Source organism: Schistocerca nitens, chromosome 1 (genome assembly GCF_023898315.1).
Source record: "Schistocerca nitens isolate TAMUIC-IGC-003100 chromosome 1, iqSchNite1.1, whole genome shotgun sequence".
NCBI classification, from domain to species: Eukaryota; Metazoa; Arthropoda; class Insecta; order Orthoptera; family Acrididae; genus Schistocerca; species Schistocerca nitens.
The window spans coordinates 417,827,037-417,847,713 of record NC_064614.1 but is presented as its reverse complement, the minus strand read 5'-3'; the positions used below and the strand labels follow the sequence as shown (position 1 = coordinate 417,847,713).

The 20,677-nt window shown below is 45.6% G+C and overlaps 1 long non-coding RNA gene across 1 annotated transcript in view; it reads right to left on the bottom strand.

The window, feature by feature from the left end:
• Nucleotides 1–20,677, bottom strand: part of LOC126235884 (uncharacterized) — a 271,044-nt gene that overhangs the window by 21,447 nt on the left and 228,920 nt on the right. The window contains exon 3 of the long non-coding RNA XR_007544829.1: nt 20,589–20,666. This is a non-coding gene — a long non-coding RNA (uncharacterized LOC126235884). The remainder of the gene's footprint in view (nt 1–20,588; nt 20,667–20,677) is intronic.

Here is a 20,677-nt window from a genome sequence, read left to right as displayed (position 1 = left end):
GCAGAGCATGCCCTCCAGCATAATTCTAGGGACCTAGGAACCTGCTACACCGTATGTGCCATTTGGCTTCTCCCACCCAACACCAGTCCCTCTGAACTGCGGAGATGGGAACTTGCAATCCAACACATCCTTTCATCCCGCCATCCCCCTGGACTGAACCTACGTTAAACAACCTCACTCCCATTTACTCTTCAATCTTCTCCTCTTTCCCTTTCCTCTTTAGCCATTCACGCATCTTTTCATCCTACATAGTTGTGTTTATCTTTATACTGTATACCTCTTTACTTCTGTATGCATCCTCTTTGGTTTGAATCTGGCACAGTACTTACAGAAGAATATCTTTGGCTTCCCTCTGACAACCATGCCTCCATCCTTGCTACCCTCCCTGTTTTCCTTTCCCTGTTGCTTCATGACCTGGGTTATGAGTAACTGAATCCACTTTCCCTTCTTCCCTTTCTTTCCCCTCTCTCCTCCCTGATGAAGGAACATTTGTTCCGAAAGCTAGGAACGTAAATTTTCGGTTCTGTTTTTTGTGTATCTATCGGCTGTACTGAGCTGAGGTAAGTACTGGCCAGCCCCTCTATCCCTTTGTTAGTATTTGTTTCACATCTTTATATGAGATTTTCCGTTAATCATTTATACAAAAATAGGAAGATAAGAATAGATACTGGCAAAGAGTTGAAACAAAAAATAGCCGGCCGATGTGACCGAGCGGTTCTAGGCACTTCAGTCTGTACCGCACGACCGCTATGGTCGCAGGTTCGAATCTTGCCTCGGGCATGGATGTGTGTGATGTCATTAGGTTAGTTAGGTTTAAGTAGTTCTACGTTCTAGGGGACTGATGACCTCAGATGTTAAGTCCCGTAATACTCAGAGCCATATTAACCATTTGACACAAAAAATGGAGATAAACTAGGGAGTAAGACAGGGCTGTAATATGTCACCAACACCTACATAGACGACCTGGTCAGGGGATGGATGATGGACAGGGTACAAGAATTGGGATAGGCAAATTTCGAAATACAATGCTTTTTGCCGAAGACTAGGTAATGATGCAGGACAGTGAAAAGAAATTTTAAATATTGTTACACAGATTAAACAATATAATCCTAAATTACAATCTCAAGACATCAACAACAAAAACAATGAGTTTTTGGAAAGTACCCTATAACGACTTAGATAGTATTCAATGACATAATAATAGAACAGGTGTCCCACTACCAGTATCAAGGATGTAACATAACTTTTGAAGAAGAGAAAGACACAAATATGAAAATGGTCGTGGTCAGAAAAGATAAAATTAGTGACAAAGGCATAACGTTGATTTTGTTATTAACCGCCGCTTACGCTGTTTATTAGATATGAGCACCAGAGATGTCGACGAGATGCTGTACAGCGCCAGATTTGCACCTGGTGACCAAATATGGAACTAATTTTTTTTCAGCGTAAATCTGTTCCGTATACCTTGCAAGTTCCGGTGTCCTACGGTACTTGCAGTCCACAGTGAACTTTTGTGAGTAGCTGCACTTTAGTTATAACCACCCATCGTTTGTATTTAAAGCGTTATTTTTATTGTAAAGTACACATGCATCGTTTGTTTGTAAGTCTAGTTGGGGCAAGTGCCAGTAACAAAATATGTCATTCCTTTGTTGATTAGTAAAATTAACTACTTGTAATCCAGCCACATTTGATTTGTAATATTCACTGCTTATTCTGAAGCAGAAATGACCATGACTGAAGTGCTTTAAAGAAAATCATAGGATGGATACAGGTTATGCCCAATCGACAATAATGTCATCAGAGACGAAGAACAGACACGTTTAGCTGAAGAATAGGTAAGGATATTAATCCCACAGTTTTCAAAGCAAACGTTCTGCTCTTCAAAACATTGTACCTCGAAGTCACTACCGATAGAAATTCTATGTGAAACATGTGTCCCCGATAGCTATGTTAAGTCACAAGCATAGTACCATATAGCTATGCTAAGTCACAAGCATAGTCCACAGCCTCCACACGAGGCAACTGATATTCTTTAATAACATGTAGAGAGTGACACATGCCTCTGTATGCACCATACCCTGCTGTCCATCACAGAGTTAAAGCAAGGGGGGAGAGGGGGAGTCATTGTTGTCTTTATCATTAAGTCATCGTCTATCCTCACAAGATTTGGAAATTTTCTCCTGTTCTTAATACTAACTTTATAAATCACTACACTTCATATGACTTGCCTGTAATTTAGCGCAAGGGAACGTGTAGCATCAGATAGGTTATAATAGGCTCTGATCGTAGCTATTGTTTCCTCTCCTGAAATCAGGCATCCTGGTATCAATCGACACTGATTTCTATTACCATCTCAAATTCTTCTTTCTCAATTAAATCCAGTCATGCATCTTTCAGTTTCTTTTACGTCAGGCGACACTGCACCTCTACGGTATTCTGTCGTCTTCTTTAGGCATTGATTGCAGAGATATCTCCATCTTCCACGCTGTCAATAATTTATAAAATTATGGACTCATAGTACCTGACTGATGTACTGGTTTCCGTACGTGAAATTCGGTCGAGGCATATAAATAAAAGACGAACGAGAAACCCAGTGGCTCTAGCGCAAAACCTGCATCTGACGCACGGTTTACAATCACAAATGGACTTCGGCACAAGGACGTGAATCTAGGGCAGTTACGCGAGTAAACGGCACGGCTATGGCATTTGCAATTCTGAAATTAGCGAAGTGCCTTATGTGATGCGAGGCTTTTGGGTCGCACTGACGACATGCATTCATTTTCATTGCTTGAGCTCATCTGTCAGTCAGCGGTTCTAGATGCATGTATACAGCACTATCGCTTAACCTTATGGAAACGGCAATACAGTCCATAGCGACAGAAACGGAAATCAAATTAGAATTATATTATTACCTTCAGCTGCTAACGGGCGTTGATATATATCAACGGGGACAGGTGGACATGTGTGCCCCGACCGGGACTCGAACACGGGATCTCCTGCTTACATGGCAGACGCTCTATCCATCTGGGCCACCGAGGGCACAGAGGATAGAGTGACTGCAGGGACTATCTCGCGCACGCCTCACGCGAGACCCACATTCTCACCTTGTATTTTCACGCACTACTTTCTTATTGTCCCACCTCAACACACTCATTGCTTGTGGAAGACATTCTTACCAAGTCCCGTAAGAGTTCGGGGAATATGTGTGCATCCGCACAGAAGAAGAAGGTCATGGCCGATGTTGTCAGAACTATATACTTATGTGGATATGGTGTCTCTTCGTTCGGACATTTACGAAATGGAATGTCCCATGCGTCTAGTTCCAACTACCATTGCGCGTCCATAATCACATCCGTAACCTTTTCACGTGAACCATTTCAGTACAGATGACAGCTCCGCCAATGCACAGCCCTTTTATAGATCGTGTAACCGATACTACCACCATCTGTACATGTGCATGGCGCTATACCACGACTTTTTGTCACCTCAGTGTGTATAATGGTTCAAATGGCTCTGAGCACTATGGGACTTAACATCTGGGGTCATCACTCCCCTAGAACTACTTAAACCTAACTAACCTAAGGACATCACACACATCCATGCCCGAGGCAGGATTCGAACCTGCGTCCTTAGAGGTTGCGCGATTCAAGACTGAAGCGCCTAGAATCGCTCGGCCACTCCGGCCGGCTCTGTGTTTATAAGCGGCAGTCAAATTGAAACGAAGTACATGGAAAAAAAGTAAACTGTTTATTATTTCAAAAGTAATCACAATTACAGTTAACAGAATTTTACCACGGTAAGACAAGACTGTTAATGCCTTCATGGAAAAAAGTTCTAGGTTTTTCCTATATTGTGTATTAAAACGTAGCAACAAAAGCATAATAAACGTGGACAGGGATATGGCATAAACGTCACAAAGAGAACTGGAGAAGCGATATTCCAAACGCACGATAGCTTTATTTACCGGTCACAAACATGCCAGACCTTTGGTTACCATGTATTATGCAAGGAAGCAAACGCCAGCTTGACACGGGCATCATTCTGGGTAAGAGGGACTGATGAATAATGGGAAACGCGCTTTACGAAATTCGTCATGGCACGATATCACAATGCGAGGACAACTTGTTCAAACAAAAATGATGTAAGGCACTTACGGATGGATGGCGCATAGACTCACGTGTAAATCACCCCACACTTTCTTTCACTCTTTTTCTAGATCAAGTACGCTTCTCTACCTTTCTCCTTCTCATCAATCACTTTTCCACCCACGTTCGTCTCTAATCACTCTGCCTCCCCCCCCCCCCCCCCCCGCTCACCACCGAGTCTCTCTCCCGCAACCCTCTCTACACCGCCCCCCCCCCCCCCTCGCTTCTACTTATCGCCCCCCTCACACACTCACTCTCTCTCTCTCTCTCTCTCTCTCTCTCTCTCCCTCTGTCTGTCTGTCTGTCTCTCTCTCTCTCTCTCTCTATCTCTCTCTCTCTCTCTCTCTCTTTCACACACACACACACATGGCGAGACTGTATGCCGCCTGGTGGCAATGCGGTCGCGTGACACGGTAACGAAAGTTTATAATGGCAGAGGAGAGGCGTATGGGGAATCAATCCATCGACAATAAGGGTCACGAACGGGGATATCAACTGACATAAGCGACTTTGACAAAGGGCGGATTGTTCCCGAACCAGCTACTGCGAAACAGTATATCGAAACGGAGAAACTTGTGGAACGGGGAAACTGGCTGGTTGTTTGAGTGCTTCGGTCGAGAGCACCTATGAGAAGTTGCAGAAATAAGGAATACGAACAGCCGTACTTTTCATGAAATATATTAATTACGAGACCATTTTCGACACTACATTAGTGTCACCTTGAAAAATCCGCCAGACTAGTCAACATACATGGTACCTGTCCTAACGCACCGAGGGCTGGATATCAGCATTCAGTTTGCATAGCGGCCTGAGGATGACAGTAGAGTAGTCTTACAACTGGTCGCATAATTAATGTATTTTACGAAGAAGTACGGCTGTTGGTATTGTTAATATCTACAAGTCCATGAGGAGCAGCAGACCCACGTCCACTTCAATGATGGATCATCTAAAATCTTTGGAAAGTCGTTGAAGAATAGTGAAACCACGAGTAGACGATGAGATGTTGGACACCCACACCTCAGCACAGAACGTGAAGGTCGGTGACTTGGTCGATCTGTAAAGTGGGACAGGCGGCGACCTATGGCAGATCTGACGGCAGGGTACAACGCTGGTGCAGCACGAGTGTTTGCGAACTCACTGTTCGGCATACGAGGTGCATTCATGTTCTAAGGACTCCGATTTTTTTTCTCCGAACTGGAAAGAGATAGAAACATGCGCATTGTTTTAAAATGAGGCCGCGTTCATTGTCAATACGTCCCAGAGATGGCAGATGGAATTTTACCGCCAGCGGCGAGAATGAGAACTGTTTTAAATACTTAAAATGGCGACGTTTACTTACTTGAACAGCGTGCAATCATTCGTTTTCTGAATTTGCGTGGTGTGAAACCAATTGAAATTCATCGACAGTTGAAGGAGACATGTGGTGATAGAGTTATGGATGTGTCGAAAGTGCGTTTGTGGGTGCGACAGTTTAATGAAGGCAGAACATCGTGTGACAACAAACCGAAACAACCTCGGGCTCGCACAAGCCGGTCTGACGACATGATCGAGAAAGTGGAGAGAATTGTTTTGGGGGATCGCCGAATGACTGTTGAACAGATCGCCTCCAGAGTTGGCATTTCTGTGGGTTCTGTGCACACAATCCTGCATGAGGACCTGAAAATACGAAAAGTGTCATCCAGGTGGGTGCCACGAATGCTGACAGACGACCACACGGCTGCCCGTGTGGCACGTTGCCAAGCAATGTTGACGCGCAACGACAGCACGAATGGGACTTTCTTTTCGTCGGTTGTGACAATGGATGAGACGTGGATGCCATTTTTCAATCCAGAAACAAAGCGCCAGTCAGTTCAATGGAAGCACACAGATTCACCGCCACCAAAAAAATTTCGGGTAACCGCCAGTGCTGAAAATATGATGGTGTCCATGTTCTGGGACAGCGAGGGCGAAATCCTTACCCATTGCGTTCCAAAGGGCACTACGGTAAGAGGTGCATCCTACGAAAATGTTTTGAAGAACAAATTCCTTCCTGCACTGCAACAAAAACGTCCGGGAAGGGCTGCGCGTGTGCTGTTTCACCAAGACAACGCAACCGCACATCGAGCTAACGTTACGCAACCGTTTCTTCGTGATAACAACTTTGAAGTGATTCCTCATGCTCCCTACTCACCTGACCTGGCTCCAAGTGACTTTTGGCTTTTTCCAACAATGAAAGACACTCTCCGTGGCCGCACATTCACCAGCCGTACTGTTATTGCCTCAACCATTTTCCAGTGGTCAAAACAGACTCCTAAAGAAGCCTTCGCCGCTGCCATGGAATCACGGCGTCAGCGTTGTGAAAAATGTGTACGTCTGCAGGGCGATTACGTCGAGAAGTAACGCCAGTTTCATCGATTTCGGGTGAGTAGTTAATTAGAAAAAAAATCGTCGGAGGCCTTAGAACTTGAATGCACTTCGTACATTGTTGAACGTGGGACTCGGCAGAAGACGAGCCGTGTGTGTTCGCATGTTAGCCACACTTCATCATCTATTACGACTGCAGTTGGTACGGGGTCATTAAGACTGGCTTACGCATCAATGAAAACGTGTCGTCGGGTCGGTTAACCACGTTCCTTGTTAGACCAGGTCAACGTTCGTGTGCAGATACGCCGATGTCCAGGCGAAACACGCACCGCGCCGTGGACGCGAAATGGTGAGGGCGGTATACACAGTGGTGGACATTCAGGTGACTTCCTTGGGAGCTGTGGTAGCAACCGAATACCCTATGACCGCTGTGGATTACGTGTACAATACTGCATACCACTTGCATCCTTTCAAGCCTGATATCTTCCTAGACGGCGCTGGCACCTTCCAGATGTCATTGTCCATGTCACTAGGCCAGAATCGCGCTACAGTGCTTTGAGGAGCATGATAGTGAACTCTCATTGATGTCTTGGCCGCAAATTTGCCTGATTTCTGCCCGATGGAACACGTCTGGGGCGCTATGGAGCGCCAGCCCCACAGCCACAAAGTACCAGAACGTAATTTACAGGAATTGCTTGAATTTTGAGTAGACATCTGGTGCTACATACCTCGGAAAGTCATCAAACACATTTCGGATCAATGCCACGCAGAGTCGCTTCTGTATTCCGCTCCAAATGTGGCCCAACACGCTATTAAGCAGGTGATCACAATGATTTTGTTCATCAGTATATTTATCCGCGGATACGGAAAGTTGTTTTACGTATCTTGTGTGGAAGAGCTTTTACTGCAGAAACAAATATCGGGTCACTGGCGTTGCCAAAATGAAGTTCTCACCTGTTAGCTATATAAAAGAGAAGATTTGCGAAGCATGATCGCCGGGAAAGCGAGTGAGATAGGACCATCAAATACATAATCAAAAAGATATTTTTTTCTCTCGCAAAGAGATGACTTTCCTTCTCGGAGTCTGCACTGATTCTTAACGCCAGTGTAAGATGTTTGGACAACTGGTAATGTTGCGTTAGCACTCTTGATGATGATCAGAGTTGAAGGGAGAAGGTGAAGCGAGTACATTGCTCGTTTCTTCTCAGTAGCAACATTAGAACCGTCGATCTTTCCCACATTTTTTGTCTACCAGACGTTTCCTCAACAACAGTATCACATGCCCTCAACCCCCGAGACACTACACAAAAATGTTCAGATGTGTGTGAATTCCTAAGCGACCAAACTGCTTATGTCATCGTTCCCTAGACTTACACACTACTTAAACTAACTCATGCTAAGAACAACACACACACACACACACACACACACACACACACACACACACACACACACACACACACACGCCCGTGGGAGGACTCGAACGTCCGGCGGGAGGGGCCGCGCAGTCCGTGGCATGACGCCTCAAACCGCGCGGCCACTGCGCGCGGCGAGACACCGCACAGAAGTTGATAATTTATCCCTTGACATTGGTGGCATGGTATGGTGTAGTAACCGTCTCGTTGCCCTTCAGGCCAAATGCTATTGGTAAATTATCTTCCACTACGAAGATTGGAACCAACTACGGAACCTGATATTGAGCTGTGAAACTACAAACTTTCCGGATATCCACGCAGCACAGACACCCGCCCGGATCGTCGTATTGTAAGCATCAGTGGCACATCATTCAGCTGCCACAGCATAGGTAAGAGGGCTTGTGAGCCCAGCCGTGTCCACACGAACTGTTGCGGACCGGTTATTATCAATGGGATTTGAAGCACGCACACCTCTAGCTCGTCTTCCACTCACGCCACAGTATCGACGTCCGTGGCTCGACTGGTGTCGTCAGGGATCACTTGGAGTGGCGCGCCGTGGTCTTCAGCGATGAAAGCAAATTATGTCGGCACGCAATAGACGGTCGTATGCGTGCTGTCTCGTAGACTGCATTCCTCCAAGACACGTTGTACCCATCCCAGGCCTTATGGTCTATGGTGCGATAAGCTCAATTCGGTTCACCTTTGGCGTTTCTCCAGGGGACGCTAATCAGCCCTCGGTATGTGCAGAAATTTGTTAGACTCGTTCTTTTACCGTTCTTGCGGCAAGAAGGTTAAGTGTCGTTCCAACAGGATAATGCTCGCCCACACGCTGCTCGTGAAACTCAACGTGTTCTGCAAGGCGTGCAGCAGCTTCCCTGGCCAGCACAATCTCCGGACCTGTCTCTAGTCGATAGTGTGCGTTATTTGACGGGACGAGCAGTGACCCGTGCGAGTCGTCAACCAAAAACTTCTTCAGAACTACGTGAACAGGTTGAGTAGGCTTGGATCAACGTATCCCAGGACAGTACTCGCCAAAGTCAGCGCCTGCAACGCCGACCGTAGAGGCTACACTACGTACTAATATGGTTGTTTCAGCATGAGTCGATACCTGGTATCTCAGAACCGCTTCTGCTATCGATCTGTAAACGTAGTCATTTCATGTACTCCACATGCACTGTTCCAACAAGAAATCTTCAGTGAATTGGTAGAATATACGAGGGTTGGAACTTTAATAGTGGCAATTATTTATTTACAGCTCGTAGAAAATAGACATATGTTTCAAAGCTTTACTGACCTTCAAAGTAGTCAGCAGCATTGTGTATAACCCGTTGCCAGAGATGTGGAAGTCGTAGGATACGCTTAGCAGTGCCACTTGCGTTGACAGTTCGAGCGGCGCAGTCTATTGCCTAACGAATTTGTAGCAGTTCTGTAGTGAAGGCTGTGAAGTCTTTCCTTCAGTTTAGAAATCGAGTTTAACTCACGAGGGCTTAAGTCAGGGAAATGCAGTAGGTGGTATAGCACTTAGCAGCCACATCAGTCAAACAAATCGATAACAGCTTTCCCTGTATGTGCTTGAGCATTGTCCTGCAAAATGATGGTCAAGTTCTGCAGAAAGTGACATCACTTCTGTCTCTATGCTGTTCATTTTTGGAACACAACCTACGACCAGCTTAGAGGCAGAAGTGATGACACTTCCTGCAGGACCTGACCATCATTTTGCAGGACAATGCTCAAGCACGCACAGAGCAAGCTGTTACTGGTTTGTTTGACAGACGTGGCTGCTAAGTGCTATACTACCTACTGCACTCCCCTGACATAAGCCCTCGTGAGTTCAACTCTGTTTCTAAACTGAAGGAAACACTTCACGGCTTTCGCTTCAGAACTGCTACAAATTCGTTAGGCAATAGCCCGCGCCGCTCGAACTGTCAACACAACTGGCACTGCTAAGCTTTGAAATGAAATCGGACGATTAAGCTCTGAAATATAGAGCAGTAATTATACCTGCAATATGTTACATTGCGCCGGCCGGAGTGGCCGAGCGGTTCTAGGCGCTACAGTCTGGAACCGCGTGACGGATACGGTCGCAGGTTCGAATCCTGCCTCGGGCATGGATGTGTCTGATGTTAGGTTTAAGTAGTTCTAAGTTCTAGGGGACTGATGACCTTAGAAGTTAAGTCCCATAGTGCTCAGAGCCATTTTTTTTTTGTGACATTGCAGTAGGAGGAAAATAAACCAGTTATTCAAAGCACAAAAGTTCGGTTACGTTTACTGTCGGAAAATGAGTAACTTGCTGATTTCAAAAATTAGTTTCAAGCACTCTGTAGTGTGAACAGAAAGGTCGCCCTACATACAGGGTGTTACAAAAAGGTACGGCCAAACTTTCAGGAAACATTCCTCACACACAAATAAAGAAAAGATGTTATGTGGACATGTGTCCGGAAACGCTTAATTTCCATGATAGAGCTAATTTTAGTTTCGCCAGTATGTACTGTACTTCCTCGATTCACCGCCATGTGCTGCTAGAACATGTGTCTTTACAAGTACGACACAACATGTGGTTCATGCACGATGGAGTTCCTGCACATTTCAGTCGAAGTGTTCGTACGCTTCTCAACAACAGATTCGGTGACCGATGGATTAGTAGAGGCGGACCAATTCCTTGGCCTCCACGCTCTCCTGACCTGAACCCTCTTGACTTTCATTTATGCGGGCATTTTAAAGCTCTTGTCTACGCAACCCCGGTACCAAATGTAGAGACTCTCCGTGCTCGTATTATGGACGGCTGTGATACAATACGCCATTCTCCAGGGCTGCATCAGCGCATCAGGGATTCCATGCGACGGAGGGTGGATGCATGTATCCTCGCTAACGGAGGACATTTTGAACATTTCCTGTAACAAAGTGTTTGAAGTCACGCTGGTACGTTCTGTTGCTGTGTGTTTCCATTCCATGATTAATGTGATTTGAAGAGAAGTAATAAAATGAGCTCTAACATGGAAAGTAAGCGTTTCCGGACACATGTCCACATAACACATTTTCTTTCTTTGTGTGTGAGGAATGTTTCCTGAAAGTTTGGCAGTACCTATTTGTAACAACCTGTATACCTTTCATTGCTAGTGCTGCCACCTGCCCTCCGTGAGTGGTTATTGCACGTGACGTTGGTCTCATTAACGTGCCTGGAGCCGGCCGAAGTGGCCGTGCGGTTAAAGGCGCTGCAGTCTGGAACCACAAGACCGCTACGGTCACAGGTTCGAATCCTGCCTCGGGCATGGATGTTTGTGATGTCCTTAGGTTAGTTAGGTTTAACTAGTTCTAAGTTCTATGGGACTAATGACCTCAGCAGTTGAGTCCCATAGTGCTCAGAGCCATTTGAACCATTTGAACGTGCCTGGACAGTGTAATTGACTACACGGATATGAATTGGTTAAAAGTAAAGAAAATGGAAGTTTAAAAAGAATGCATACTAGACAGACAATATTTTAAGGAAAAAGCCATTTTACACAAGGTTCTAAACAAGCGGCCTATGAGCAGAAAGAAACAGTTAGAATGAATAGTACCACATTCTGAAGATATGAGTGCATTTGTTTATAAATGTGTGTGTGCTCTGGAATGGTCTCAGAACTCGTTACCGTTCTAGCTCTGCCGTAACAATTAAATTTATTATTTTTATTTTTGTGTTTTAAAACAGTCTCAGTAAAGCATCGGGGCTGTCTTACGTCATTGTATAGCGCTCCGACGCGCTCCCCCTCGCAACCGTCGCCAAGGTGGAACTGGATGCTGTGCCTCCGTAGAGCTGATGTATTGCCCAGTTCTGCGTCGTGTGGCGCTGTCATCGTGGTTTCAAATACATATTATATGCCCATTCACATCTTTCACTGGAGTAGATGCACTGTTTAGCACAACATTAATCACATTCTCGCCGGCCGGAGTGGCCGAGCGGTTCTAGTCGCTACAGTCTGGAACCGCGCGACCGCTACGGTCGCATGTTCGAATCCTGCCTCGGGCATGGATGTGTGTGATGTCCTTAGGTTAGTTAGGTTTAAGTAGTTCTAAGTTCTAGGCGACTGATGACCTCAGAAGTTAAGTCCCATAGTGCTCAGAGCCATTCGAACCAATCACATTCTCACCTTTATCGTGCTGCTGCGCGGTATAGGGGCATTTTGTAATTGCCACATCCTGGGAAAGTTGTGCTTCTCATGCCGGGAAATTGTGTTAGCGAAATTGTCTATTATTGTTCCCCCTTAATAATTTCTTAAATGCTAGTATTATCGTTCTCTAGTCACTATTGGTTTCCTAATTGCATTATAAGCGTCACAGATAAAGACAAAGTGGTCGGTCGGTCGGTCGATTGGTTGATTTAGGGGAGAGGACCAAACAGCAAGGTCATCGGGCTCATCGGATGAGGGAAGAATGGGGAAGGAAATCGGCCGTGTAATTTAAAAGCAACCATCCCGGCATTTGCTTGAAGCGATTTAGGGAAATCACGGAATATCTAAATCAGGATGGCCGGACGCGGCTTTGAACCGTCGTCCTCCCGCATGCTAACCACTGTACCACGTCGCTCGGTGACGTGGTCGGGCGTTCTCATTTGACCACAGAGACAGCTGCCACTGCCTTTCCCGTTGAACCTGTACAGATAAACGGTATAATGTCCGTGTCCCATTAGGTATTGTACTATGCCCTGTCTGGTGTTTACACGGTCAAGAGCTAGGCGTTCTCGAACGCGCGGGGAAAGTTCGTCGACTCTTCGGCCCGATTCACTGTTGTCCTATTCAAAAATGTTCAAATGTGTGTGAAATGGGACTTAACTGCTAAGGTCATCAGTCCCTAAGCGTACACACTACTTAACCTAAATCATCCTAAGGACAAACACACACACCCATGCCCGAGGGAGGACTCGAACCTCCGCCTGGACCAGCCGCACAGGCCATGACTGCAGCGCCCTAGACTGTTCGGTTGTCCTATTCGATCTGCCATGTGCTCACTGGTCAGCTGAGGAGTTGGGCCTCAATTACTGCTCTTTGGTCTCACATTTGTTGAGCTTATGTTATATCAGAACGGTTGAGCGCAAACAGGCAAGCTTTCCGCGTTATCTCGAATATGGAATTTAGCGTGGGGTGCGGACTTGTGAGTGTCTACGATTCATCACCGCCTGATGAGGGCGGAACTGGGCGCACGTACGCCCGCACGTCCACCTTCACTGCCTTTAAACCACAAACAGCTCAGACCGCGAGAGACGCACGAACACCCTCATCGCCGGGACGAGTGGTAAGATGAACTGATTGTCACTGGATTCCACTTCAACTTGTCCAGCAGCTATCTCCGAAAAAGTGTTAGACGCCATTATGGTGACGGCAATCTGTGTTATTAAGTGAGAAAGCGGATAAACGGCATGCAATCGGCGAGTGAAAAAATTCCTTTGAGAGTATCTCAAGAGAGTGTTCCGTGGAACGATGCTGTTGTCCACAGGAATTTTGGAACGCCGGAACCTGCATGTGACCGACGAGCGAGACAGTGACTGTCAGTCAGCTATGAACGTCGATAAAAGTTGCGTCCTCAAGCAGAAGCTTGAACACCACAGTGATTTACTAGGGACAGACATTTTGGATATGATGTATCAGCCAGTTATAAGGGTACTCACAATTTAACACGGTGCGACGCCAGAATTGGAAGAAGCGAAAGGTGACAAAAAGTCCGAGAAACAACCGAAAATCTAATGACTAATCTTTGGATTAATGCAGTGGCTCTGAGTCACCATCTTGTGCATAAATAAACGGAGAAATTTTTAACCTTCCATAAATCAGTGTTAACAGTAGAAATCACGAAGAACCTGTGAGTGTCTGCAGCGATCTTAAACGGAATGACCTCGAAAGGAATGTTTACAATACTCTCTCCCGATCAATTCTTGAGGATAGCTCTTCAGGTCTTTATAGAAGAGGCAGAGATGATCCAACGAAAATCTGCGCGCTTCGCCACGTGTTCGTTTAGTAAGAACGAGAGCATTACGGAGATGCTCATCCAACTTCGTCGGCAGACACTACAGCAGAGGCATTCACCACCAGAGACTGTTACTGCTCATATTCCGAAAGCGTACTTTCCAAGGAGAATCAGACAACATACCTCCCTTCCCATACTACTCTTGAAATGACCATCACGACAAAATCAGAAAATGTAGTGGTCATAATGGTGCAGCAATTTGGGGGGCGAAGGGGGGCGGGTAGGGATGGCGAGGGGTGGGCAGAGGTGTAGTAATAGTACACACATTCCTCTTGACGGAACATCCATAACTGTTGATATTAATAATCAATGATAAGGTCCGCTACAGTTGTAAATTCTCTTTTATTTCCTAAGAGAAAAGCAAAACCCGGTTTCGAGACCTGTATTCCATCTTCTGATACACCTGCAAAAATATACCTTTGCAGATGCACATGAAGTTCCAGAGGTCCAGAAATCAGGTTGTGCTTTCCTTTTAGGAAATAAAAAAAAGCTGTAGCGGATCTCATCATTGATGGGTTATAATAGCGGTACAAGAAGTATCCTCCTCTACAGGCCGTAATATGACTTGCGGAGAATTTCTGAAATCATTGGGGGAAGTGGCAACGATCTCAAGTACTGCTTATTGCGGGTTATCTCAGGAACAGCTGTTACACCAGAGAGGCTTCCGGCAGGCAGTTCTGAGGCTTGCATTACATCAAGGCAAAGGCTGAGCACCCCGAATGGTTTCCTTCCTACGCGTCACTGTACATATTCACTGCCGAACAAGGCGAGCAGTACATTCGCGACATATAGTTCGAATTGTCCTCCAGTAAACACTGTCAATGATTGGTTGATTGGTGTGACAACCTTGTGAAGGGCTATTGCCTAGTAACACATCCGTGGTACCTTATGGACCGCTGCCGCTTGTGCAGGAAGAACGCCTGTTGGTATCTCTCCGTATGATATCGAAACTCCGAAATTTTACCTTCATAGTTTTTATTCTACAGGTGAATGTAAAAGGAAGCTATTTTTTGGTTGACCCTCCTTGGCAGTTACAACCTTGGAGCTTCGACAGTAGACCACACTATGCTGCACAACGCCTCTCATGTAGTGTCTGCCACAGGAGTTGTTCGAGCATATTCTTGACAAAAAAATAAAAAAAAATGGTTCAAATGTCTCTGAGCACTATGGGACTTAACTTCTGAGGTCATCAGTCCCCTAGAACTTAGAACTACTTAAACCTAACTAACCTAAGGACACCACACACATCCACGCCCGAGGCAGGATTCGAACCTGCGACCGTAGCGGTCGCGCGGTTCCAGACTGTAGCGCCCAGAACCGCTCGGCCACTCCGGCCGGCCATATCCTTGACACTTTTGTGTTTACAGCCTGGTAAGCCTCAAGAGGGGAAGATATATCTCATGTGACAGAAGAAATAACAGGAGTCGATTTAGAAGATTTAGGAATCCAGTATTAAATAAGAATGCAGGAGAGCTTTCGAGGATTTAAGATCAGATGAGATAAAATGGATAGATAAATTTCTAGGGGAATTTCTGAAACCATTGGGAGAAGTGGCAACGAAATTACTATTCACGTTCGTGTGTAGGGTGTATGAGTCTGGCGACATACCATCTGACTTTCGGAAAAATATTATCCACACAATTCCGAAGACTGCTAGAGCTGACAAATACTAGAATTGAGCGAGAAGTGAACTTAACAGCACATGCATCCAAGTTACTTAGAAGAATAATACAGAAGAATGGAAAAGAAAATTGAGGATGTATTAGATGACGATCAGTTTGGCTTTAGGAAAGATAAAGGCAGCAGAGAGGCAATTCTGACGTTGCGGTTGACAATGGAAGCAAGACTAAAGAAAAATCAAGACACGTTCATAGGATCTGTCGACCTGGAAAAAGCGTTCGACAATGTAAAATCGCGCAAGATGTTCGAAATTCTGAGAAAAATAGGGATAAGCTATAGGAAGAGACGGATAATATACAATATGTACAAGAGTCAAGAGAGGTCAGAGTGGAAGACCACGAACGAAGTGCTCGGATTAGAAAGAATGTAAGGCAAGGATGTAGTCTTTCGCCCCTATTGTTCAATCTGTACATCGAAGAAGCAATGATGGAAATAAAAGAAAGGTTCAGAAGGGGGATTAAAATTCAAGATGAAAGCATATGAATGATACGATTCGCTGATGACATTGTTTTTCCTGAGTGAAAGTGAAGAAGAATTACATGATATGCTCAATGGAATGTACAGTTTAATGAGTACAGAATATGGACTGAGAGTAAATCGAAGAAAGTAATGAGAAGTAGCAGAAATGAAAACAGCGAGAAACTTAACATCAAGATTGATGGTCACGAAGTAGACGATGTTACGGAATTCTGCTACCTAAGCAGCAAAATAACCAATGACGGACGGAGCATGGAGGACATCAGTGGCAGACTAGCACCGGCGAAAGGGAATTTCTGGCCAAGAGAAGTCTGCTAGTATCAAACACAGGTCTTAATTTGAGGAATAAATTTCTGAGAATGTACGCCTGGAGCACAGCATTGTATGGTAATGAAACATTGACTGTGGGAAAACCGGAACAGAAGAGAACCGAAGCAATTGAGATATGGTGCTAAAGACGAATGTTGAAAATTAGATGGACTACTAAGGCACGAAATGAGAAGGTTCTGCACAGAATCGGAGATATGTGGAGAACACTGAAGGAGAAGGGACAGGACGATAGGACTTCTCATCACAGAGTGAGTTCCGTGGTGCTAGAGGGAGATGTAGAGGGCAAAAACTGTAGAGGAAGACAGAGATTGGAGTACATCCAGAAAATAATTGAGGACTAGGTTTGAAGCACTACTCTGAGAAGAAGAGGTTGACAGAAGAGGGGAATTTGTGGCGGGCCGTCTCAAACCAGTCGTAAGACTGATCACTCAAAACAAAGACAAAAAACCGCCATAATCCCTTAAAAATCTCTTTCGTTGTCCGACAAAAACTTAGCATAGAGGATGCCCAGTTTCAGTTGCACAATGCAATAGCCTTTGAGAGTGTTCTCATGTGCATAATGTGAGGTATAACAACAGTTCCTACAAATGTACCGCTCCTGAGCCAGCAGTTTTCAAAAAACGGTAAGGTCTTTCCCAGTGCAGTTATCCTAAACGGTGACCCCTATGAACAAGACTTAACAATTGGCCTTCTCAGAACAACATACGTGCAAAGGGAAGCGTTGGTGGAAGTTGCTGCTGAGACCGCGATGAATAACCGAGCTGCGAGGGTCATTTACGTCGATAAGCGTATCGCTGTTTGCGCGGCGTATCTCGCGCGAGCGATAGTGGCCGGTTTCCGGGGCCCCTGCGGTGCAGGCAACCCGTGGCGCGCACCAGCCGCCACTCCTGAACACTGACAGGTCGGCTTCTTGCGTCACCCACAAGCCGGTTTCACGGAATGCGCTCCAGACACTATTTCGCGTTCCGTTTGCCTGCACCGAACGGACACTTGCAAGCAGTGACACCACGGCGTGCCAGTGTTCCGATCTGCAAGCCAGTGCTGTGAACTAAGCTCACTTCGTATGCAAACGAGGCAGTTCTCGGGAACATTATATTAATTTACCTGTATAAATGTATCAGATATAGAGAATAATCTACTTCAGTGTTGTCGGCGGCATGTGGCATACACGACAATTCGGTTAGCGGAACACGGTGATCTTATCTCGTACATTAAATTACAGCGGGAAAATACGCGTCAACCAGTATTCGTTTGTTGTTTACAGATGTAATCTGTTCAGCATTATTTTTTTTTTACTCTGTTTTCCCACGCGTTGTGATATAGAATTCACAAACGCCAACAGATATCTACTCTACACGAATTACAAAGAAGAAAGTGTTAAAAAGAGCATAAATTGTTCCTGTTACCGTGGCTATCACAAAGAAGCGTAGTTCTACAGTAACTATACGCCAGTGTGGCACCTACTTTAACTTATCATCATGCAGTACGATCTACATCTACATCTATATCCACACACACATTGCACAAGCCTCGTTATGGTGTGTGGTTGAGGGTACTTTGCGTAACACTCTGCCGGCCACTTTGGCCGAGCGGTTCTAGGTACTTCAGTCTGGAACCGTAACACTCTGATTTCCTTTCCACCCCTCTCTCCCTTTCCTTTTCCAGTCTTGAATGGTGGGCTAGAAGAACGATTGTTGTAACATCTGTCACTGGAGATTGATGTCACGTGAAGCTTTCTCGGTGTCTAAATGAACATGCAACGAAGGACGTTGCTCTTCTTTGGATGTTTTCTATTTGGCCAGTCAATGCTATCTGGTGAGGGTCTAAAAAAATTGACGAGCAGTGCAGACGTGTCGCTCGAGCGACTCCTTCGTGGGCGCTCTTCATTCCCGGGGGATTCTCCGGATAAATCTCAGCCTAGCATCTGCATTTCCTGCAGTTAGAGTTCGTTCCACTCTAAATCATACATTATGGATACTCCCAGCTATTTAATGGATCTGGCTACATTCAGCGTTAGACAGTCGTGCTGTCATTCAATAATGGCTCTTTCAGCCACTTTATACGTAATATATTACATTTTTCTATGCCTAGATCTTCATCTACATTCCTCAAGTCACCTCACGTATGTGACGGAGGGAACTTGTGTACCAGTGTCAATTCCCCCATTTTCTGTTCCAGTTTTGCGGAAAGAATAATTGCTGGTAAGCCTCAAAGTGAGATCGAAATTAAAATTTTTGTGTCATGGGTTTTTCGCGAGATATACGTAGGAAGAAGCAATAAATTTGTTGGCTCTTCTACCAACGTACGCTCTCGGCACTTAAGCAGTAGACCACACCACGAAGCAGAACGCATCTCTTGCAGCGTCTGATACAGGGGTTGTCTGCGCATCTCGGTGACGCTTTCACACTTACTGAATGAAACTGTAATGTAACGTGTTCCTCTGTCAACCATACCAGGTACGTAACCAGCAAACGGAGCAATGCCGAGACAGGATAAACCACGGCCCGCACGCGGCCCACAAACCCAGCTCGTGAGCAGTTTGGCATACCGTGGCCGGCCCTGTTCTAAGAACTTGTTTCTACACTACTGGCCATTAAAATTGCTACACCACGAAGATGACGTGCTACAGACGCGAAATTTAACCGACAGGAAGAAGCTGCTGTGATATGCAAATTATTAGCTATTCAGAGCATTCACACAAGGTTGGCGCCGGTGGCGACACCTACAACGTGCTGACATGAGGAAAGTTTCCAACCGATTTCTCATACACAAACAGCAGTTGACCGGCGTTGCCTGGTGAAACGTTGTTGTGATGCCTCGTGTAAGAAGGAGAAATGCGTACCTTCACGTTTCCGACTTTGATAAAGGTCGGATTGTAGCCTATCGCGATTGCGGTTTATCGTATCGCGACATTGCTGCTCGCGCTTGTCGAGATTTAATGACTGTTAACAGAATACGGAATCGGTGGGTTCAGGAGGGTAATACGGAACGCCTTGCTGGATCCCAACGGCCTCGTATCACTAACAGTCGAGATAACAGGCATCTTATCCGCATAGCTGTAACGGATCGTGCAGCCACGTCTCTATCACTGAGTCAACAGATGGGGACGTTTGGAAGACAACAACCATCTGCACGAACAGTTCGACGACGTTTGCAGCAGCATGGACTATCAGCTCGGAGACCATGGCTGCGGTTACCCTTGACACTGCATCACAGACAGGAGCGCCTGCGATGGTGTACTCAACGACGAACCTGGGTGCACGAATGGCAAAACGTAATTTTTTCGGATGAATCCAGGTTCTGTTTACAGCATCATGATGGTCGCATCCGTGTTTGGCGACATCGCGATGAACGCACATTGGAATCGTGTATTCGTCATCACCATACTGGCGTATCACCCGGCATGATGGTATCGGGTGCCATTAGTTACACGTCTCGGTCACCTCTTGTTCGCATTGGCGGCACTTTGAACAGTGGACGTTACATTTCAGATGTGTTACCACCCGTGGCTCTACCCTTCATTCGATCCCTGCGAAACCCTACATTTCAGCAGGATAATGTACGACCGCATGTTGCAGGTCCTGTACGGGCCTTTCTGGATACAGAAAATGTTCGACTGCTGCCCTGGCCAGCACATTCTCCAGATCTCTCACCAATTGAAAACGTCTGGTCAATGGTGGCTGAGCAACTTGCTGGTCACAATACGCCGGTCACTACTCTTTATGAACTGTGGTATCGTGTTGAAGCTGCGTGGACAGCTGTACCTGTACACGCTATCCAAGCTCTGTTTGACTCAATGCCCAGGCGTATGAAGGCCATTATTACGGCTAGAGGTGGTTGTTCTGGGTACTGATTTCTCAGGATCTATGCACCCAAATTGCGTGAAAATGTAATCACATGTCAGTTGTAGTATAATATATTTGTCCAATGAATACCCGTTTATCATCTGCTTTTCTTCTTGGTGTAGCAATTTTAATGGCCAGTAGTGTAGTTTTCTAACAGATGTCCCAGAAAACTTACGCTATTCTTTTTTGTTACAAAACACATTTCTGTTATTAACCATATCAGAAATTAAAATTTCATTTTGTTCTCAAAGTCCATCACAATAGCTTCTGATTTTGTGACAGATGAAGTATTAGCAGAATAAAACTGTCCTGTAAGAGACACGGAAAAGGATGACTCATGCATATTGGATACTTACCGACTGACCAGTCGTTCCCCGCCTTATTTTTTATAATCGGAGCCCTTCTCTCACTAAAGCACGTTGGAGTCAATATATCTGTAACAAAA